We start from the raw sequence: 24,565 nt of genomic DNA, 5'->3' as shown, positions 1-24,565 counted from the left end.
CAGTGTTTGAACTGTTACTTATCCAGGCATCAGGTATCATAAAAACAGTAATTCCAATATCAGCTTTTAAGCAAGGTACTTGTCTGGCTCTGTTTTATTTCCTGCTGAATGATTCCCCTTTTGCATAAACAGTTTTTATTTTGGCTCATCTCTCAGCTTTTCCTGAGCTGACGCTGGCAACTGTTACTAACTGAGTTAAGATTAATTGTTAAATAACTTAAAAGTAGAAATGGAAAGTCTCAGGATTAATAAGAGTTTGTTTCAAATATAGTGAATAGTTAATACTTTATTGTTACTGAATACATGCTTCGCACCACAGCTTTTACATCTAATGTGTCAAAGTAGAGTTTATTCACTGTTAGTGGCTGAGTTCAATCAGAAATTGTGTCCTTGTATGACCTTGGTCATTGGCATTTTCATCCTTCTTTGCTGTTCAAAAACTTATTCTTAAAGGAAACTTGAAAAGCACCAGCTTAACTGGAGCTATGGTGTTTGGGAAAAATTCTTTCTAAGGTCTATGAAAAAAAAGTTAGCTCGATTTGCATTAAAAGACTGAAGTGTTCCACTCCTTTATGCTTTTTTCTTTCTTAAATGATCCAGTTTTTCACAGTGTCTATGTGAACATCATTACCATATTGCTCTCAACACTTCTGATCCTACCAGGGTCTGAGCACAATGAAATACAATGGAGGATAAGGGTGCTTTGCAACTCACTGGAGCAGCCTTTATTTGAAAGTCACAGAGGATGAGCATCCACATTTTTTTTTGTTTTGTTTTGTTTTATGTTCCATGAGATCATGTCCTTTTCATTTTCACCTCTCTATCCCATGTGATGAAAGACTGGAAGTCATTGGAAGTATATGCCTTCTAAGCATTCCTATATACATTTTCATTCTGATGAAATTAAAGTTGGCTGCTATTGCTTTTATTTTTTGGAATACAATCATTCTCAATGTATTTGAAACAAATATATCAAAGATTCACTGATGTGAATGTTGACTTTCAAGAAGTTCATATGACTCCTGAAAAGTGTCTTCGTAGGAATAGGTGGAGAGGGAACATAGGAGTACAGATCTGAATATTATCTCCAGAAAAATGTGCTCACTTTCAATTGAAAGGATGGGTTTGAAAGAAATAAGGCACAGGTGATACTCTATCACTCTGAGGTAAATTTTTTGTTTAATAAATTACAGTTTACCTACAGGTTGGAGCATTTTTCATGGAGAAGGGCTGTTGGTGACACTTTCTAAAGTGCTGCAACATTTTACTAATTTTAAAAAGTCTGCTTCAGATCGATTGCGACCTTATCAATAGGATAGTCTCATTCATCTCCTAAGCAGGCTGCTGTTGCATTGCACGCTAATAGCTTTAAGCTGCAGTTACTCCTTTTAGAAAATTCAACACCTGGTAGTGCTTTCAAACGAGATTTAGAAAAGGTAAAGCACCATTGGTAGTTTCCTTCAAGAAAATGGTTTTCACTCTTAAATTCCTAAATTGCAAGTGTAACTTACTAAGCCTTATATTCCATGAAAAAATAAAGTGTTTTCTTAAGGATGATTAAGAAAAATGTGGTAGATTCATAGTAAATATAGTTTTCTACATAATATTTTGTACTATGAATAATAATTTATTTTAAATGTTTTTCCTAGTCATAGGTGGTAAGTGTAGCATAGTCCATAACAATGCCTTTGACACTCTTACAGTAAATAACTGTTTTCATTTTATTACAATTTGCCCAAAACTTTACTTCTTCAAGCAGTTCTCACAGAGTTACAGAATGGTTGAGGTTGGAAGGGACCTCTGGAAGCCATCTGGTCTAACCCTCCAGCTGAAGCAGGGTCACCCAAAGCAGCTTGCCCAAGACCACGTCCAGGGTGCTTTTGAAGACCTCCAATGAGGAGATCTCCACAACCGCTCTAGGCAACGCTCCACTGCTCAGGCAGCCGCAAACTAAAGAAGTGTTTCCTTATGTTCAGAAGGAACCTCCTGTGTTCCAGTTTGTGGTTCTTGCCTCTTGTTCTGGCACTGTGCACCACTGAAAAGAGCCTGGCTCCATCATCTTTGCATCCACCCCTCAGGTATTTATACACACTGATAAGATTCCCCTTTCAGTTCAGTGGTCTAAAAGAATTAAATTAGGTTCTTTGTGTGTGTTAACCATTACTAAAACAATTTGTTTACTATGTTAACAATTCATTACTATGTTAGCCATTACTAAAACAATTTCACTGAGTAGCTGTCATGTCTTTGAAATGACGTGAAGCTTGAAGGCAGGGTCGTACTGGTATAATAGCTCTCCCTGTACAAGTTCATCTACAGATGGTTAAATTATAAACTTGAAAAAAACTTTTTGTGTCTATTCAGACAAGACTTATTGGCAGCTAAAATAATGGAATATTTGGCCTGTAGTGGGTATTGTGTATCCCTTCCCAGCTCTTCAATATAAATTGTCTTCAAAGAGTGAACATTTTGTGTCGCAAGGCTTCAGGGGCTCTCAGATGCTAAAGGCAGCTGGAAAGTAACCAACCATTTGCTCAGTGGCAGGAATCAGAGAAGAAAATCTTTCCCATACAGTGCACTCTCTTCCACGCAGCATTTTGGATCCTGCCAAGCTGGAAGGAAGGGAATTACCTCGACTGAAGAGGAAGGAGCAAAGACATTAAAATGGGAAGTTAAGTGAGAAGGCATGCAAACAAATGAGGGAAGCAGAGTAGAAGATGGATACTGGAAATGTAAAAAAGAGGGTAAAATCAAAACAAAGGAGAAGGATTATAGCTATGAAATAGAAGACAATAGTTTGAAGGAACTGGAAAAGGGGAGTGTGATTTTCCAGGTCTGGAGGAGAACAGGACAGAAAATGATGGGAGACAAGAATCAGGAGCCAACGTGAGCTGGTAACAGGAAGGAGGGGGGACTGGGAAAAAGGCATGCATGCACAATACAGGGTACTGCCCCGGAATCCAGAGACTTTGTTTCATGTTATGTCTCAAGAAGGAGAAACAGAGCATTACACATTTATATGAGTCCCACTGATGATATTTGAGGAGTTTTTACATTTATAGTTTTGCAAATCATAAGAAAACTGTAACTTAAGAAAGATATTTGTGCAAAGCATTTGACACTGTCCCACATGACAGCCTTGACTCTAAGTTGGAGAGATATGGCTCTGATGGATGGACCACTCGCTGGTTAACGAATTGGCTGGATGGTTGCACTCCAAGAGTAGCAATCAGTAGCTTGATGTCCAAATGGAGACCAGTAAGAGTGGTGCTCCTCAGGGATCAGTGTTGGGACCGGTGCTGTTTAACATCTTTGTTGGAAATGTGTACAGTGGGATACAGTGAACCCTCAGTAAGCTTGCTGATAGCACCAAGGTGTGCAGCCATCATGCTAGAGGGAAGGGATGCCATCTAGAGGGACCAGGACAGGCCTGAGAGGTGGGCCTGTGAGAACCTCAAGAGGTTCAACAAGGCCAGATGCAAGACCCTGCACCTGGGACAGGGAAGCACAAATACAGGATGGGTGGAGAATGAATTAAGAGCAGCCCTGAGGAGAAGGACCTGGAAGTGCTGAGGGGTGCTGTCAGGGCTGCCTAACATAAGCCAGCAACGTGCGCTTGCAGCCCAGAAATCCTGGGCTGCACCAAAAGCGGGTGGCCAGCAGGGTGAGGGAGGTGATTGTTCCCCTCTGCTCTGCTCTCATGAGACCCCCCTGGAGCACTGTGTTCAGCTCTGGGGCTCCAAGCACAAGAAGGACATGGACCTGTTCGAGAGAGTCCAGAGGAGGGCCACAAAGATGATCAGAGGGCTGGAGCACCTCTCCTATGAAAAGAGGCTGAGGGAGTTGGGGTTGTTCAGTCTAGAGAAGAGGAGGCTATGGGGAGACCTCATTGCGGCCTTCCAGTACGTTAATGGGGACTACAGGACAGCAGGAGAGGGACTCTTTGTCAGGGTGTGTAGTGACAGGACAAAGGGTAATATCTTATAAATTGAAATATTAAAATATATTAGACATGAGGAAGAACTTCTTTACTATGTGAGTGGTGAGGCAATGGAGCAGGCTGCCCAGAGAAGCTGTGGATGCCCCGTCCCTGTAAGTATACAAGGCCGGGCTGGGCAGGACTTTGAGCAGCCTGGTCTAGTGGGAGGCAGTGAGGTTGAAACTAAATGGTCTTGAAGTTCCCTTCCAACACAAACCATGCTATTATTCCAAGATATTTAATATCAAGATTGCAAGTACTTATTAAGATCAAATTTTCCCTGGTAAGGAAAATTCTAAATTGTTAGTTGCCTGGTTATTTTGCGTACATCACACAATAAATTTTAAATATGTAATTGCATATTCTTTTTTCTCCCTATTGGAAAGGGTACATTGTTTTCTGAGGATACATAGGAGCTGCAATAAGATTGTTGTCTCTTCCTTCAATTGAAGAAGTTGGAAAATACGTATTGTATAGATTGAAGACTGCAGAATAAAGTATAGTGTCATGCTAAGACACCTGAATGCTCTGTCAGAGAACTGAATTGCTGCATGCCCCTGCCAGAGAGTTCTTGTGTGATGCTGCGCAAGTGAGGTTTCCAGTCAGGCCCCTCTCTGTGTGCTTGTGTATTGTATTGACCTGCTGTGTCTAGGATGAGTAGGTGAAGTCAGGATGTTCACATGAAGTTTGGTGAAACCGTCTGTTGTCAGGCATTTCAACATTATTTGTCAGTTTTGACTCTAGCTGTTTCTTGGCTTTAATCCTCATCCCAGTTCCATGTGCATAAAATTGTGATAATACTACAATGCTAGTTCACATTATAATTATGGACCTACCATTGGGTCTTAATTTCTTGTGGTATCCCTAAGTGATAAGCATAAAAGCATATGGTATGTAAGAATAACACATAATACATTTGGGGGTTAACAAGAAATAGTGAACAGATATTCATGCATCAACAAACAATCTATTCTGCACATTCAGTGTGGCACGGCTTTGTTGGGATCGCATGCCTAAATCTGTCACCACAAGGAGGCATGAAGGATAAAGTTAAGGTCAGCAACTAACCTCAGTTCTTGTTTTGTCTAACTGTTGACCATTTGGGTTTACAGTGTTCCTTATCACTTCTGTGTTTGAATATGGATTTGTGTCTGTTTCCCCCACTCTAAAAAAAAAAAAAAAAAAAAAAAAAAAAAAAAAGCTAAATTCAGCTAAGTCTCAAACATATTAAGTTCCAATGAATTTCATGAAATCAGACATTTAGGTAAAAGAGAGAAACACTAGTAGTGCCCTCTGTGCAAAAAGTTAAAAATGTCACATGTCAATTCTTATTTGATGTCAGAAGACCCAGGCAAGAATAAGGCACTGTGAATGCCCAAATTATAAGAATGAAGGCTGTATTGACTGTATTAGACGTCAGTGTGCCTCATCCTCAGTAAGGTTTCCATTTCCAATTGAGTTCTTCAGATCTTGACAAGTTTTATTTCCTGTGTGAGTTCTCTGATACATAAAAACAAAAACAAGAAAGAGGTTCTTCTCTGCAGCCTTAGCATAACACAACTAAAAACTCAATCAGCAACAACACAAATCCTTTGGAAACCAGGCTTTATTAGTTCACAAGATGTTATAATTAGATGCTTTGTTTTTCTATTTTATTTTTTTTTAATTAACATAATTTTAAAATAATTCGGAAGAAATGCTCAAAAGCCTTCAGTAGTTAGAGGTTGTACTACTGCCAGAACACAAGGCACTGTTATTTATGTTGTGTATGCCATGTAGTCATGCACGTCCCATGTGCAGTGTAGGACTCCTGAAGACTGAGCCCACAGCCAGCTCTGCCCATGTCTAACAATGTCTTTTGCTTCTAAGAGCACAACTGATTACAAATTTTCTGTTCCTTCTACAGTATCCTCAGCTGATGGCTGGATTTGGGGACTAAGTATTTGTATTTGCCACAGTATAATACCAAAATAAAGAGATATGGTATGTTTGAAGGCACTTATCTTTGTTTATTGAAACAATTTATTGAATTTGTTACCATGTGCACACCACATACCTTCAACACTTGGGATATCTTGATACTATTACTCACAATTGTGTTAATCTTCAGGAGACCAATTGTTAATCTCTGGTATTAACACAGTATTTGTCACAGCACCTTGAGGGACTGTTAGCCTGGAGAAGAGAAGGCTGAGAGCGGGGGAAAATTTAGTGACGAGAGATGAGGAAAAGGCTGAGGTGCTTAATGCCTTCTTTCCCTCAGTCTTTATTGGCAAGACCAGTTCCTATCTGGATACCCAGTTCCCTGAGCTGGTGAAAGGGGGTGGGGAGCAGGATGTGGCCCTCATAATCCACGAGGAAATGGCTGCCGACCTGCTACAGCACTTGGATGTACGCAAGTTGATGGGGCCAGATGGGATCCACCCAAGGGTACTGCGAGAACTGGAAGAAGAGCTGGCCAAGCCACTTTCCATCATTTATCAGCAGTCCTGGCTATCAAGGGAGGTCCCAGTTGACTGGTGGCTAGCAAATGTGATGCCCATCTACAAGAAGGGCTGGAGGGTTGACCTGGGAAACTATAGGCCTGTTAGTCTGACCTCAGTGCCAGGGAAGCTCATGGAGCAGATTATCTTGTGTCATCATGTGGCATTTGCAGGGCCACCAAGTGATCAGGCCCAGTCAGCATGGGTTTATGAAAGGCAGATCTTGCTTGACGAACCTCATATCCTTCTATGACAAAGTGCACAGATGGTTGAGTCACCATTCCTGGAGGTCTTTAAAAGATGTTTAGATGTAGAGCTTAGTGATATGGTTTAGTGTTAGGTCAGAGGTTGGACTTGGTGATCTTGGAGGTCTCTTCCAACCTAGACAATTCTGTGATTCTGTGATTCTGAGAGGGGATCTTATCAATATGTATGAGTATCTGAGGGGTGGTTGTCAGGAAGATGGAGCCAGACTCTTTTTGGTGGTGCCCAGCAACAGGACAAGAGGTGACAGGTACAGACTGAAAACCAGGAAGTTCCATCTGAATGTGATAAAGCACGTCTGTACTGTGAGGGTGACAGAGCTCTGGGACTGGTTGCCCAGAGGGGCTGTAGAGTCTCCTTCTCTAGAGATATTCAAAACCTGCCTGGATGCAATCCATGTGCTCTAGGTGACCTTGCTTGGCAGGAGGATTGGAGTAGAATGATCTCCAGAGACTCCTCACACCCTCAATCATTTTGTGATTCTGTAAAATTTCTGGCAACAAACGGGGGAACACACTGTACAGGGCATTGTTTAAAAGCAGATTGAAAAGGTTCCTGAGGTCCTTGCCCTTAAGAGTGGATACTCCATGTATAAAACTGGAGACCAGAAGTACTTAGCCCCTTAAACTAGGAAAAGGTACTTGAGGTACTTAAAGGACCTGTATAACCTTTGAACTATCTCCCTTTTTCAGATTTCTGCAACTTGTCTTCTTGGTGACTTTTCGGCATGTTCAGTTTGGAGTTTGGAGAGGGTTTTGTTTGGTGTTGGTTTTGTTTTGTTTTGTTTTTAATCGAAGAAGTACTTGCTAACCCTTATGGTTTAAAATATTTAAGCTATCCAGTTCCAATCTGCCCTACAACTTCATCTTATTCTGGCAAAAAAATCTGTTCCATGTTTGTAGACAGCAGAAATACTGAACTATTCATATATTCAGAACTATTCCCTTATTAATAAAATTAATAATAAAACTTTAATTACTGATTTTTTATATGGTCATCCAAGTTTGAGTGCACCTGAATGTATGAAAATATATATTAGATATGAAAAATCCTTCTTAGATGAAATCTTTCTTACATGATTGTTTAAAAAAAAATCAATAAAAGGAAGATAATGGCTTTTTTATTCTCAAAGAACATGAAAGAAATATAATGTCTGCAAAAGTGGAAAGATACAAAGATGATAACCTAAGTCCCATTGCTAGAGAAGATAGTGTGGTAGTGTGTGAGATTGAAAGCAAAATGAGATAAAATTGGTCAGTGAATCTTGAAATCAAACAAAAATGTGAATTAGACATACTCTATTTTTAGGACAGAAAAGAAAATTGTCCTGTTAGTACATATAATAATAAAAATGCACACCTGTGTAATCCGTCCAATTCTAATATTTTTTGGTGAGTGTTTATTTTTTATATTAGAATGATGTAAAACATTGCAAATAGTGTAGGTGCCTTGTAAAAACTGTCCTTACTTATTTACTTTCTTGTTTAAAACATGATCTCTACACAGTAAGTGATCAGAATTACTGAAAAAGTGAATGAAAACCCTAGCAAAAACAATCTGTTTCCATACATGGAAACTGGATTGTGAGAAGTGAAATGGAATTCTCAAACATGTTGGCTAGAGCCAGCAACAAAACTTGCCATATGCCAGTAACCTCCGACTTCATGCATGGATCTGTTAAGCTAGCAATTTCATCTCTGTGATGCTTGCTACAAGGCAAAGGTCTTGCTGACTCTTCCTGCTGCTAAATATCACCTCAAAAAAAAAGTCAGCTATTCAAATACATATGTTGGTTATCCAAAGAAAACAAATTTGAAGCTCATTGTTATGATTCATACATTACCTATGTTAATATATTGCATCAGGAATTATAGATGGTATGATAATCATCCAGAATTCCTTAATTTACATATGGTAATTTTCACATGTAATGACTCATATATCACTACTGTGTATGAAAGATAGTGTACAATTACTTGTTATTAATATTCCATTTTCCAAGCACTCTGTGTATTTACATCCATCCAGACAAAATCATACTTTTATAAACCATGAAGCATATTTTATGCATATAAACCTATGCATAAAAAGTTCTCAAAATGGGAGTTCCATTTTTGGCAAAGTCTGATGGTGATCATCTCTATTGAAAAATATTTTATTACATCTCTGATTAGTGAAAAAGAAACATTTATGGCAATTATCTTTAAACTGTCTTAGTAACCTTCGTTTGAAATTTGTCTTTCATCATAGAAAGATGCTATTTTCTTTAAGATAATTGAGATCCATATTCAGACCAAACTTTCAAAATTAAACCTGATTAGCTTTTACCAGATTTGATCAACTACCTCATGCCAGTAAGTGTAAGCCACAATCCTATGGAACATGGTGCAAAGTGGGTCTCATGACACAGAGCAGCCCTGTTCTGGGTGGTGGGAAGTTATCACAGTCAATGGGTTTGTACAGCACCATTAGTTATACTGATGTTATTCTTGAGTTTCGCTGTATATACCTGTAATACCTGTACTTTTTTTTTTGGCTCAGGAAGGTGTTTAGGAGAAAGAATAAACCCTTTTACCTGCATTTTGCTGCTTATGTGAACACTAGAGGAGTAAAAGTTGTGGGCTAATATTAATAACAATAAATTGAATATTGAAATTAGTTTAGGATAGAGGGGATCTATTCCTGTGTATCTTACCACAGAGCCATTGTTTATCCTGGGCTAAAATAGCCAAGTAATTATAGTTAGATATGAGTCTTCAGCAAACTGAGATTTTATGAGACTTGAATAGAATACCAGTCTTTTGTGCATCGTTTTAAAGATGTTGAGAAGAAAAGTCAAACTATCAGTTTAGTCATTATGGTTTCCTGTTCCATTTAATATTTCTATGTTACAGTATATTGGTTTTAGAAAGCAATTTATTTTGTAAGCAGTACTACCAATGAAGCATGGTTTCCTATGGATTTGTATTTGTGGGCTGAGTTCAGGTTGAGCCCCTGGTATCTAAAAACAAGGATGAGCTCACAGTGCAACTGTTTTCAGCAAGTGGTCCTCAGAAAACAGATCTCAGAAACCTCAGAAGAAGTTAGCATCTCTGAGACTTCTCTATGGAACTATGTTGGAATTGATCAACAATTCACCTTCAACGGGGGAATTGGATTTTGTTTGTTTGTGGTGGTTCAGGAAAAGGCAAGCATGGACATAGAGGCACATACGTTATATACTTACTTCACCCTTGATTTCCTTAGGGCACTGGGCCAAAAACCCAGTTGCTGGCAGGTCTGATCTTACATCCTGCTGCCAAGTGAGCATGCTGTCTGTGTATGTAGGTGCGCAGTCCACTGTAGGGAATTGTGAATCCTGGAATCCACCACGGTAAATCTTCCTGCAGTGGAAGTGACTAAATTTGGAAAGTAGTATGTTACAGTAACGTTGACACGCTACAATCTCTTCTTTTGTTCTAGCAAATGAATTCTGTAATCAGCTCTGCAAAGCATTTTACTTTCAGATTTCAAAAATTAATTTTTGGAACTGAGTGGCATTTAGTGGCATTTATATTGTGTTACACAACTACTATGAAGAAATAACAATAATCAGTGTTAACAGAGCTGAAATTAAAAATCCTTTCAAAAAATTCCAGTATGAAACCATTCAGCAAAAATGCATTTTAATATGTTTGATTTGTTTTGTGTGTTAGATTATAAGAATATGAAGGAAAAGACAGAAAAAATTGTTACTTACTATGACCCTTTTTAAAGTTTCTTCCAATAAATTTCAAGTTCCGTGGTTTTTCTGCACAAATTATTTTAACTTTCATATTAAAACAAGTATTTCAGTGAAATATCGTAAGTTGTGTGATGCAAATTGATCACGGATTATAAGTAAATTCAAAATCATAGCCTAATACATCATTGTACATAATTTTCTTTACAGCTACATTTTATACATGGAAATATTTTTAAATTGTTGTTTAGTAAATACCTGGTTCAATCGTAGATGAGATCAGTAGGGATATTTTATTATCTGTCTTTTTGATTCTCAAAATAAATACAGAAGTGTCTAAAATGATAACATCTTGTGCTAATGCACCTCAGGGCTTTTCTATGTAGTGATGAATTAGCATATATAAACACATATGAATGTGAGACATAATTCAAATTAATCTGCTGTCGCTGTCATAAACAAAGGGCTGAAGAATAGAAACAAAATCATGTTTCCTACAGTATTGGATTCTGTCTTTCATTTCTGTATTTAGAGTTTAATTTTGTAGATCCCCACTAGTATAAGTAGCCCCACTGAAGTATATTATGTTCAGTGTGGAAAAAGATGGTTTGTTATGCATTTATATAAAGTATCTATGTTTTTGTTTGTTTACTTGAATGTAGAAACTTTTTAAATACTAATGTCATTTGGAATCATGGTCTTAATTGGAAACGTGTTTATTTTGCTTCTTGAGGAGAGCGGGTAAATATACTGAGTTGGGCTTTAAGTTACCAAACAATGTTATCTTATGTCTTAATAGCCTGCATTTTTATCATTTTAATCTTCTGCTGGCACTAGAAGCAAAGGATGTATGCTATTTGATAACTGGGTGGCTTTCAAGTTAGGACGATTGGTATTTTATCCTGCTGTGTTTTAATTTAATCAAAAAAAAAATGTATAAGTCACTGAAAATTAAATAAATATTAAATTTTCAATCCTCATTTTAACAGAATTTCTTCAAATAATGCATAAAATAATTAACTTGTAAGAAGTGTTGTGCATTTCTAAATAAGGACTCCAACTGCAAAATCTTACTGAGATTAAGCATCTTATTAAGTGCATGCTAAACAAACTTCAGATAAACAGATTTTATTTGATCCCTGTGGGACCAAATCAAGTGATAGAACAAGAAATAGTTACATAATAATGAAACAGCATGAAAAAAAATGTTATTGTTGATCAATAAAAGAATGTCTCACAGTGAAAATGTTATTACAAATTGCAGTAGAGAAAAGAGCTTCTGACTGAGCTCCTATTCACAGGACAATTTTATTTATTTATTTATTTGTTAATTCAAACCATTTAATAAAAGTAAATGATCTTGCAAAATCAGTACTGGTCTCATCTATTCTCTTTTTCATATGAATTCTAACATTCTATTGTAGTTATACTTCATAATTTCAGAAAAAGTAAGAAAAACATGACTTGAAAAAGACCATAAACTTATTTTACTTTTCAACAAGTACATCCTTTTACCTCAGCAACATGGGATTTCCTTTGTCAATGGATTTTCAGATAAGGGGTTCAGTCTTTGGAACTCAGAAGTAGCTGATCTCAATTATACCCTTTTTCTTAAACCCACAGGAATCAAACAAATTAATGCCCTTTGTCATTAGCAGCTTAACAACTATCTTTATCTATGCACTTCTTAGTGTGTTGGTGTCTCTGTGATGAACCAGAGCTATACAGAAAGGGGACAATCAGTTGGTGTGTGAATCCCAAATCTCTCTTGGGATCCCAAATCTGTCTGTGATGCTCACATGGATTCCTGAGCTAAAATGTCAATGTGCTCTTGCAACCGGGACTCCTGGAGTGGGGTAGGCAGAGATAAATAAAGGTGGTGGAGAACGGATGGAGAGGACAGTCCTCTTCCAGACCAGTCCTGGAGAGTACAATTTTTCAGTTGTAGGCTTGTAGCGTGAACCTGGCCTGAAAGGCAGGTTGGATATTCAGAGAGTGCCACAGTGCTCCAGGACAATGTTACGGCTGCAGTGAAATGCAGACTTCTGAATTGCCTTGTTTCTAGTGGACTACATTCAAGTATGAATGTTACTTTCTCTTTTCACTCTGTATTACACTGGTAAATAGCACTGTTCTTAGGAACAGAATGAGCAAGTGTGCATAGTCAACACTGAACACAATAAATATTTCTTCTTCATTTAAAATCCCTGCTTAAAATGGCCAAGAGTGTTGGCGGCACAGAGTTCAATAATAACATTAATTATTCTCATGCTACTTAATGCCCACAGATATTTCAAATGCACAGTAAGAATGACTGTGAAAACACAAGGAAGTATTTAAATTATACTGGTTTAAAAGTGAAACATATGGCTATTTCGTATAGGATATGTTACTAGTAATATAGCATATGGGTGTCCATATGGAAAGGATTGTACTGCCAGTGCTGTAGAGATAAAACTAATATATCACTACTAAGGAGATATAAAAATAAGTCTTAGTCACTTGCTGAATATCAGTGTTGGTAATGGAAGTTCCTGTTTTGTTTATTTTTTTTAAAGCAGCAGGGTAGAGAGAGCAGATTGTTTGTAAAGGCATATATTATTACATTGCAAAATATAGCAACAAGTTATTGAGATAGATTCATAAGCTAAATTTAATTCAACTTAGTGCATTTCTATAATGGTGTACTTGCTGTACTCTGTATTAAAAATAAATCTGGTGTATTCATTAAAGCGATCCATGCTATAGTGATGCGATCGTACACCACAGTTATGTTACTTAGTCTGCTCCTTTCGTTTTTTCTGTATTTTTATGTGGAGGGTCTCAGGGGGGAATTTATGTGCTCCCCTATTTTCATAGCTGGCAAACAGCCAATGCTCTCTACCTTATTTGCTTCCTGCCTTGTCCAGACCATGTTCATCTTTCTTGATCTTTTCTGTTGGCAACAGCTAAAGCAGGAGTGTTTTCAACTATATGAACCCGAGTGATTAGGACATACAAACCTCCATGACATCACTATTAAAAATTGTAGATATATTTTTCTATATCCCAGTAAATAATCTCATCAATGCATACCATCAGATTAAACATGGTTGTTTTTAATGCACTAAATCAGATTTGTCTTTCAGAAATTTTAACTACAGATGTTTCCTTCATCCTACTACAAATTGAGAGGCAATACAATGTCTGGTTCAAATTGGAACACGTTTCTAGATTTCTCTAAATGTTTCAGCTTTCATCTCATGCAACCACTAACTTAGCTATGCATTTGCTAGGAGATATGTCTTGGTGAGAAAAGCAAAATTTGGATGCTAAAAATTAGACCAAGAGAGACCAAGTGAATTGGAATCGTTATGATTTTGGATGTCAAGGGATTCAGGCATGCAACTAATAACAGCCGATCCATCTGGGAGACTTGAAGTTAGAAAGGCAAAAAGACATTTAAATAGTTAGAATCATGGAATTGCATTCAGAGTGCTAGTAAACTTCAGGAAGAAGAGAAGGATAGCTGTGAAATCAAAAAGAAACAGCAGAAAAGCAAGCAGTCTGGTGGAAAGACAATGCAAGAAGCAGAAGAGTCATGTACAGCTGTGCCAGCTGCAATGAGATAGGTTAGTGCCTGTTTTGGGACTCCTGCTCCCCTGGTTAACAGGAATTATGCCTACCTATTGTTGCCTTCCATATTGTAGTAGATGTACAACCACTTCAGATCTTGAGCTAAGAAAGTTAGGGATCGTAAAGTTAAGAAGCTATTCATGTGTGTTTGTGCAGATGTAGTCAGTGTCTGTAGATGTGCTGATTCCGCTCATGCACCAAGGAGATGGAACAGATGTGTTTATGGGACACCAGGGTAAAATTATGTTTCCTCAGGCAGAGAAAGACACAGTGTCATGAGTTCAGTACTGCACGGGCTTGCTCCCAGGCCAGAAGGTATGGAGGACTTGCTCTGCACCTATCTATAGGTCCATGCCTCTCAAGACTACTGAGGATGAGCTGGTGTGAGTTTCCTTTAAAATGTGCAGTGTTTTTTTGTGGGAAGGGGGAAATTAATCATGACGCCTTTTGCCACTGTTGTGAGGCTGACTTTAAACTGTATGTGACAGAGAACTCAACAAAAACATGCATCAGGATGCTCCCAGAGAAGCACTGATAAGTAAAAGAGCATCCCTTTTTGAATACAAGTACTTTTTAACGTCGCAAACAGATGTACAAGTTTCTGTTCTGAGAAATGATTTTTTAAAATGCAATGGTAGCAGTCTAGTTTTATTGATTCACATGCCGTGTTTGCTCAGTTCACAGCTGTGGGCTTGGGGAATATTTTTTTCCATTCCATTTCCATTTTTGCAGTTCCTGCTGGTACTGCAAACTCCTTTGGCACCTGGAAATTGATCGTGGTTCTGCTGTACCTCCCTCGAAGCTCTGGTTATACAGCTTATGTCCCTTTATTGGCAGAGGATTGCCCAAGTGGAAGCCAGGGCCAATTTCAGTTTGGAATCAATGTAACTACATATGCTGCTTTGCTTCTATGTCTTGTGATTTAAATCTTGCCCATATGAGACATTATACTGTTTTAATTAAAATGTTTTTAAGTCAATATAGTTAAATCTGTTCAGACTCCTTATACAGAAGCACTTAAACCTGCTTAACCTTTGCTAGAATTGGTTTAGCTAACATTGATAAATTGCTGAAGTAAGCTAAATCAATTTAAGTGAGGTCTTAGCTGGGGTAAGTGCATTTACATTAGATGTTTGCACCAGTTTAACTGGATTTAAAATCGATCAGTTTAGTTAAATCAAGGCATTTTTCCTTGTATAGGCATGACCTTAGTTAAATAATTTTGTTGTTGTGTGAAGCATGGGTCTTACCAAAAAATAAAAAATAAATAATAATAAACCTTTCTGAAATACTTATTTTTGTTATTAAGTAAATTGGCTGAAGGCTATAAATCATGTTGAATCTTGATAGGTTGTTGTATACTCAGGATGTTTTTATTTTGTAAGGAGGAAGCTATTCACCTTCTTGGAATCCAGAGGTCTGTAATCTCTGCCAGATGACCCTGTAACTTCTCTCAGTGTTTAAATTATGATGATGTGGATGAAGTAACAAATTGTTGCTCAGTTCACTAACTGGTCCAGAAGCAAAATTGTAGAATAATTTCATCAAAGAAGCTGTTTAAGTTATTAAAGGAAATAGACCTATCTGTTCATCATTAATGTGTTATTGTCAATTTAATTGATAGCAGTGATATAATGCACACATGTAATTTTAAATCCTTGATATTTTAAAATAAAAATCCTGATAATCCTTCCAGAAAAAATGTGTTGCTGGAATTCATAGTGAAAAATGTCATCTGCTTTCTGACCCAGTATAAATACTTGCAGAAAGGTCTTGGGAACTCAAGTCTGATCCCCTAATGTCTTTCCGCTTCTAAAAAAGTCTTAGATATCTTAGGAGAAAAAGCTGATAGCCTAAGTAAATGTCTCTTCATGAGATGTGTTATCTAAATGTTGCTGTGCACCTTGGAAACATCTAGAACTTCAGGGATTTTTGAGCATTCTTGGGTTAAAACCACACTCTCTGGGATTTGACAGAAAAAGCTGAAATAAAAATATAATTTTATGCAAAACACTTAGAGTAAGAGTTTAGTAATCAATTTTCAGCATTAGACCCTAATCTCAAAGTAGATCAATGTGCACAGGAGTAAACAAGAACATTCATTTTTAGTCATTTTTCAACCTTATATCTCCTAAGACTCTATAACAGACATTTAGCTGTTTTTTTTTGTTGTTGTTGTTTTGTGAAAATGAAGTAATTTTGATCTTTCAGATCAGAGGCTTAAGTAACTGCTTTTATTTTACATGCCGGAAAATAAAATTTAAGTTTTAATAGCCACATTTTAATAGATATAATTTGCATAATATGATTACATATTTTGCTAATCATCTACCTATAACACATGCCAGTGTTAAAGAATAAAGCGAACTTTGGTGTCAGTTCCAAGGTAAAATGCCAATAATTACTTCGCTTCAGTTTTGTAATATGCTGGAAGTTACATGCTGTGTTACTTAAAAATTGTTTATCTCACTGAGGTTGTCAGGACTGAGCAATAAAACCTTAAATTTGTCATCTTTTGTTCCACAACAGGCAGCGATCCCTTCGTAGACAAAGGTTCCCAAGGGAAAGTAATAGTAATTATGGAGCAGTGTAGCTCTTTGGAAACAGCATTTCCAGGAGAATAGAGGACTTCTGTTAGTCCATGCAAATAGGTCTGATCTCTCATAATGCCCCTAGGATTCCTCTGTATATATGGATAACCCCCATAATTTAATTCATATAATGTATAATGCTAGACCATCACAACTGAAAGGCACTGGGAACCCTATGCAAGGAGATTAGAGTTTGGCACTTATTTTCTCATCTCATGAACTACCACCTGCAGAAGTGAAAAGTCAAATAGAATTAAAATTTTCTTTTATCAGCATAAACTAAAATCTTCTCTTCACCTTAGGACATGTATTATTTTCCTGAGATAAAAGTTTTTCTTTAGTTTCATAGGTTTTAAAATAAAGTTGTAATATTGTAAGTCTTTTGTCAAATTATTATCTTCTCCCAACTGTCTATTAGTGAGATTATGTTTCCACTCTGTAACTCTTCCTAACAGGCCCTGGATATTCTGCGATACATGCTGGGCACTGGGCTGTGGCCCAGAAAAACTTGAAATCTAAGCTTTCACATGAGTGATACATATCTTTTCATTTTCATCAGATGCAGTTTTTCAGGATCTCTGTTTTCATATCAAAGTTAGTAAGAAGTCTGCAGTATGTGAAATGCATTTGTGCTGATTTCTGTACTCTGGGCTCTCTCAGTACTACAAGGCTGAAATGGCATTGAAAATATTCCAGCGTAATTTGCAGCTGCACATATATTCATAGCAAAATTGACCAAAAAGAAAAAAAAAAAAAAAAAGGACCCTGTACTCATCCAGTTTGACCCCAGACATGTGGTTAGCAACTGATTCTTAACATTTAATGTAGATTTCTGCAGTTTTCTGTGAAGGTGCAGCACACAATTTGACACTGTGGCACAGGCTGACATGTTTATCACAGTTATTTTCCCAGCTGTTTAAATCAGCCTCTACCAAATATTCATTGTATATGTATGAATGTTTTGATGTAGCTTGGGGAGTGCTCTCACTATGTGTCTATCTTATTATATCTAATTACGGTAAACTGTAGTCTCAGCATTTTTTGTTTACTGCATAGACTTACAGGGATTTATAGGCAGACTATTTAGCTATGCATGTTTGCAACTGTTAAAGCTGTTAGTAATTCATGTATTGTTTTGGGAAGAACTCCCAGAACAGAAGGTATTTTGGACACACAAATGTGATGCATATAAGAGTTAGAGTGATAAAATGTTTTGACGTATCTCTGAATCCCTTTCTTCTCTCAAAAGAAACAGTAAGATCAGTTTCTTGGGTTCGAAGTACCAGAACTGGTGAATGTGTCTTCTCAGTCAACAGAGTTCTCAATATTGACAGTCGGGTTTCTTTTTGCTGTTGATATGGCAAGATCCTTTGTGGGACAAGAGAGGGGGACAGTGAGAGAGAGTGGGAGGGAGAGTGCTTTTACCTTTCATTGCCTGATATTCTTTGCCCTCCGTTTTATGACCTGTGGATATATAAACTATAAACGACTGTATTTGACAAAGCAAGGTTTGATTTATTTGGCCCTTTATAACTAACAGTATTCTATACTTCCACTATGTAGGTGTAGGCATTTGCAAAACCTGTATCTTTTTAAAGAAGTTGGTTTAAAGTGGATACTATCTTAAGATGTGATGAGTTAAGGAAATATCTATATGCTGTTGGAATAATTAATGTAATTTCAAGTAGGCATGCAGCTAACTGAGATGGGAAAACACTCATCTTAGAACTGGGAAAAGACAGATTTCTGTTCTCTTTGTAAGAAGCAATTCTAGATCAACAGTAAGGCTGCTAATGAAAAGAGATCCTTTTTGTGAAAGCATGAACTGTCCATCCAGCTGCTGTCAATTTGTTGTAATGCCACTGATCAAAAAAGCAGCAATCATTTTTAAAGGCTTTTGACGTAAGTTCATTTTTAAACATTAACATTTGCTGGAGAAATAAAATTGCTCTACACTTAAAGGCGCCTACGTCTTACAGGTAAAATGCAATTTTAATGTTACTATTTAGAAAATAAATCTCTATTGAAAATGAAATCAACTTCCTGCTTGCCAAATCAAATCATAAAACGAAACTGTCTTATATAAATACAGCATAAAAAAAAGTTTTAGAACCATGAGTGGAACGGATTGCTACTGTATACTCACTTCACTGCAAAGCTAGTCAAGGGATTCAGTTTCATTTCCCTTTTTAATCTTGGTAAAAGCTGTTCCTGAGAGTTTGAACATGCACCATAGGTGTCCTATTTTCCCATTATTTGCCTCTACATGCTTCTTCTCTTCATGAGACTTTATGATACGACCAGGTTTCCTACACCAGTGGTCAAAGAGAAACAATATATTCTCACAGTTATTATTATTTAGAATCTCTTTTGTTATGGATGAGAATATGTCCAAAGGCTGCCTTTCCCAGGACAACGCTAATGTTTTTAAATGGCCTCTGCAGGCAACCGGAACTTCAGATCTCTGAGAGTGACACAAGCTACCCTGAAATACTTTCTTTTCTGCACTTAAATGCCAATGAAGGTCGGGGGAGGAGGGGAGAACCTAGGTGGAAGAAGTGTAATTTATGCTGTTGCATGGGAAGAGTGGTAGTGCTTGCAGAATGAGTGCTCAGCTTTGAATTAAAAAATGGTACTTTATTATTCCTGTCTTCCCTTTCAGGCATTCTGCAGCAAAACTTGGAGTAGCAAAATATTGATTCTGAACGTGCAGAAATTATTAAAGAAAATCATTAAGAGCAATGAACCATGCATAATAACCTCCTATAATTAATGTCAATTAAATTTGATTTTATATTTGTATCACATATAGAAAAGCCAGCGTGTCAAAAGGCTAAATAAACTGAAAAAATAATCAGAAAATCCATGCTTTGTTCCTGTCCTTGTCACAGACTGCTTTATGACTTAGGAATCACATTTAGTCTGTTGTGATCTGCTTTCCTATCTGATAAAAATACCTCTTCTGAAAAGGCATTGAGAGACATACTACCTACAATACCAGTGCTGCAAGTAAGCCTTTTTTGAGGCACATTTTGTTCTAATTACACATTTACACTGGAATACTCTTTCAAGATCCTTCCTAGGACTGCTGTTATCATTTTGTTTTATCTTCGTATAGCCATGGTCAAATGCCTTGGTAGTGGAACACAGCACATGAAATGAAGACCGCAATCAGTGGTGTAATGTAAACATGAAACTCAGATAGGGATTTGTTCTTATGCTTGTTTCTATTTTATGTGAGGAAATTGATACAACAAAGGAAATGCTGGGAACAGGAAAGCTGACAAAATAATGGAACGATACTCTAGCATTAGCCATGTGAATGAAGACTTTCAAGTCTTCTAAGCATCCTATCCAGACTTTTTATCTTATATCATTGCAAGAGGAGAAGAGAGACCAAGTTTTTCTATATAAGGAAATGGTACTAGGTGCACTGCACACATTGTAGAAAGACACTTGTTTAAACACTTTAGATAACCTTGAAAAGTAGTGAAGTTTCTGAAGAAGGGTTAAAACAAATGCACTATACAAAGATTTGACAAAGATGGTCCTTTGGTAGAGGGAAAATTCACTTCAGAAAATGTTTTTTTTTAATATTTTCTATAGTATTATATAGTAATATACTAAAATACTGTACATGGTATTTACTAGTAAGCAAAACATTCAGATAAGTTGACATTTTGTGGAAACAAAAAAAAAAATCAGTTGTCCTCTTAGGAGAAAAAAAGATGAATGAATAGCACAAGTGAATCAGATGTGTTTTTTTTATTCTTCCTGGCAGAGGACTTCCAAGAACTCTCTAGACAAAATAAAGAAGACCTGATCCCTTTCTTTTCAAAAATAACAGTGGAAGTTTTATAGCTGACAGTTGGAGAGGTATTGACCCTGAACACAGCACTATTTCTGTAAAGTGATTTTCAGAACTCCATGCAATAGTTCATCAATTGAGAAAAAGCCTATAATCAAAAGCTATGCACATACACAAGAGGGAAATCAGCTTCATCCTGATTCTTTGACATTTTCTTGCTTTTGAGTAGATATAAATAAAAGTGTGTGTATCAGCTTTTCAGTAGTTACCCTGCAATCAGCTGGCCTAAAGAGACATTTCACAAGTTTTTCTGCATTTTTTCCTTGAACACTACACTTGGTCTTTCACTTTCTTTCACCCTGTTTATGTCTCTGTCTATGCATATTCATAAAATACAAGGAGGAAAAATTGTAGTTTAATGAGCAAAGAAACAAGTTAACAAAAGAACCTGCTGAAATTTGTTGCAAATTATTCATGCTAGTATTTGACAATAATCCTCATATCTGCAACTACAGCAGTCAGATCAAAGGTTTAAAAAAAAACCTGATAGCTGGTGCCTTTTCAGTATATGAGCTAATAAAATCATGATTTTAATAATCTGTGAAAGCTATTTAATAAACAAGATACTATTTTTTCCAAAATCTTTTCTAAAAATCTTAATTTAATCTACACATATCTTACAGTTAGATTTTAATTCTCTGCTGAAGATAAAGTTGATTTCAGCATTTTTCTTACAGCAGAATCCATTTGAGCAAACTGAATGTAGAAACGTCTTATCTACAGCCAAAAAAAAAAAAAAAAACTATTTGAAAAAATGATAACTTTAATATGTTATGAAATAAATACATATATGTTATGAAATAAATACATTTTGGGGCTACCTTTTTATTTTATAGGTGTACTATTTTTATTTTAAATTTTTTTTTAGAATGCAATGTCAAATCTAATACTTAGATCTGGGGGTTGTATGTAGGAAGTTTCTGAAAAATCAGGACCTTGATGAAAAGCAATGGGTTTCAGGAGGAAATTGGCAAATTGTGCTTAATGAGAACAGCCTTAGTAATAGTCCACATCATAAACTGCTTTTAAATGAGCTTTTTCTTTTTTTTCTTTTTTTCTTTTTTTTTAATAGTCTTGATTAGCTTTGCTTTTGGTCAGCTTCCTTGTTGTGAGTCACCTGATTTAGCAGTTTTCGTAGTGGTGTAGTGAATATGTAATCTATTCAAATGTGAGATATAAGGGTGAATGGTTCTTTTTGCCTAAGAATCTTTTTGACTTGATTCCTTCCAAACTTTGAGTTTCTACCAAAGTTGAGTTTCTACTTTTGGTTTCTACCAAACCAAATTCACTAAAATGGACTGTGAGCTGTACCTGTTACACTGGTTTACCTGGCCAAGCCTTAATGTCTTTCTTCCATCCTTTCTTCTGTTGTCTGACTGCTTAAGCTTTTCACTCTTTTCAAGCAACCTAAACAATTATTGCAAATTTTATGTCCTGTTACATATTTTTTTACTTGAGTTTCTGTTTTTCTTTTTGTTTGTTTGTTTGTTTGTTTCTGTAGGGTTTTTACTGTCCCTCATAAATGTTTTTGCAAAACCCTTTAAGTTTTAGTGTTTTAGGAATCCACGCTGATATAATACACCTAAAGTAGAGTGGACAGTCTCTTAATGACAGTGGCTGCTCAGAGAAGAATTGTTGTTTTATATACTTGTAGTGGGCAATATTCTACAATCTGTCATGGGCATGAAAAAATCTTCCTGATGAATTAGTGGTTTAGGGAAATACTGTATTTAGTGTAATTAACTAACTGCATCCACAGATTTTCTTTCAGAGATTCTCACTGCCCTACTGCCCACTGGGCCACGTTGCAGATGTTTGTGCAGGTAGGCCTCCAACCACATGGAGACGGCCACCATTCTCTCCGTGAAGCTGACCAAAGAGACCAACATTCTGTAAGAGTGTCCTAGCTGGAAGGGTCCTTATTATGGTTACTGAATGCTCGTAGACATTGATTTTGTGATAATGTATGATGCAGGCTGAGGGCGGCTGCGTGTGTATTAACTGACAAGTTGCTGCAGCGGGAGCAGCAGTTCTGGCACCCCAGTGACCAGCATCTCACTTCTGTATCATGTCTGATCTGTTGTAGTTCAGAATGAGCTGCTAATTTACTTCAGATCTAAAGTATTTCCCACATGGCAGAGAAATTCTCTAAGTGTTGTTTCTTAAAAAAAAAAAAAAATGTATATTTTACAAAAAACAACAAGAACAAAAAGAGAGAGTCAAATCCTGTTATTGTTTTGCATTAGGATACATCATCTCATTGAGGTGAAAGACTGTAAAATCATATTCAAGTGCCTTTCTTTCCCTGTGGTATTTGATCTACCTAATAAGGGGATAAATGCATTAAAACAAAACAAACAAACAAACAAAAAAGTTGACTAAAGCATATGTGGTTATGTACGCTCTCCACTTTATTCTGTTTTCCTAACGTTATGGCTAACCCTTCTTTGGTAAAATTATGTGTGAAGTTTATCAGAGTGTAGTCTCAGTAGCTAAAAGATTATTTCAGAGGTTAATTTGAAACACATAGAATGGATCCATTAGTCTATGTAGTTTGTAATCCCTGTAGAAATAGAGTTTGAAAGTGGTTACAGAGACGAATTTGGCATTAATCTGAACATCCTAAATCTGCTGGCAGTATACATATATTCTACGGACATGAGTATCATCTAATTACTTACTGAAATTCAGGCAAGCAGGAAATAATGTGAAACCTCTGCTTGGGTCCTAGGCAAGCATCTCTTCTAGTTGATCCGATGCAAGGAAATTGTACAGCTCCTAGTGGAGCTATAGAACTATTTCCGTGACTTTAAAGTTGCAGCAAAATCTTGTAGCACTGACAAATTATGCTTTGGAGGCCTGTTAAACATTTAGCTGTGGTGAACACTAAATATGCCTCAACAACAGGTTTATTGCTGTGTGAGGAACTTCAGATAACTAGGTTGTATGTGTGCTATTGATCCGAACTGGTGAGCAGTTCAGTTGATTTAGAACAGGTTACTGTATGGATTTAATTTCTGAAAATTGTCTCTGAAGTCTCGCAATTCAGAATAGCTTTTTTTAAATAAGAAGTTGTTTCTTTTAACAGTACTCACTGTTAAAACATTTTGGCTACATGGTAGTATATTGTAAAATTTAGAAGCAAACTCGTTAACGTAAGGCTTAAATAGCTTAAAACACTGTAACTCCTCTTTTACACTTAGTGCACTCCTTTATTTAAAGGTCTTCCAGTGTTTTCCTTTAGCCAGTGGGGAAGATGCTTACATTTTGGTTGATAATGGAGTCTGAACAATTAAAGTTTGCATTTTTCACTAAGATGAAGAAGGAAGTTTCTTTCTAATTTGGCTGTGTAATGAAGACAGAGATACGACAGAGGGCTGCCTACATAGCTATCAAGTTATACCAGGTAAAAGAGATGAGTTTCAGCAAAATGGATTAGTTTAGAAGAAGCATCCAGATAACAGAGTTTATACCAGATGATATTTTTGTTTGCTGGTAAAGTGTTCTGTATATGAATATTTTTCAGTTGTTCTCTGCTTTGAAATGATTAAACAGAAGTAAACAAGCAGGAATTATGTTTGGCAAGGAGGCTTCAATTTTTTTTCTGGCTGTGATCTCCACTCCATTAACTCATCTTCATCTATTGACTTGAGAGCACATTAAGGCAATGTGCTCTTCTTGAAACTATGTATGAGAGCTGTTGAAAAATTCTGTCTAGATCAGAATATTGCTGCCTGCTGCCTCAGTGGATTCTCTTCAGATATTTTTGATACACACTCCAGAGTATGTTCTAGTTTTTATATAGTTTGACTGCATTGAAGATGTTGATTTTACTGTAAGACCTTGTACGATTCTGTTCCAGATAATTTCTCTAGGCATGTTCTGGCCTACAAGTTAAATTTAGTTCAGTAGCTAACTCCCAACTAGAATAGACAAAGACGTTATAGTATCTCACTGTAAAAGACTGATGATTTCATACGATGTCTCAGGATCCTGGACTTTAATCTCCCAGTGATCCTTATAGTGTCTTTCTTTGTGAGAGTA

At 36.7% G+C, this 24,565-nt stretch overlaps 1 protein-coding gene and 1 long non-coding RNA gene across 2 annotated transcripts in view; both read left to right on the top strand.

The window, feature by feature from the left end:
* FBXL17 (F-box and leucine rich repeat protein 17) overlaps nucleotides 1-24,565 on the top strand; it is a gene marked incomplete at its 5' end in the record, with an annotated part of 312,639 nt that overhangs the window by 250,901 nt on the left and 37,173 nt on the right. The window lies entirely within an intron of this gene.
* LOC118155968 lies at nucleotides 4,214-10,433 on the top strand. Its single transcript, XR_004746084.1, has 3 exons — nucleotides 4,214-4,873; nucleotides 5,614-5,620; nucleotides 10,422-10,433. It is a non-coding gene; the product is annotated as an uncharacterized LOC118155968 (long non-coding RNA).

Source organism: Oxyura jamaicensis, chromosome Z, assembly GCF_011077185.1.
Source record: "Oxyura jamaicensis isolate SHBP4307 breed ruddy duck chromosome Z, BPBGC_Ojam_1.0, whole genome shotgun sequence".
Classification (NCBI taxonomy): domain Eukaryota; kingdom Metazoa; phylum Chordata; class Aves; order Anseriformes; family Anatidae; genus Oxyura; species Oxyura jamaicensis.
The sequence above is the reverse complement of the archived record's forward strand: the minus strand, read 5'-3'. Positions and strand labels throughout refer to the sequence as shown.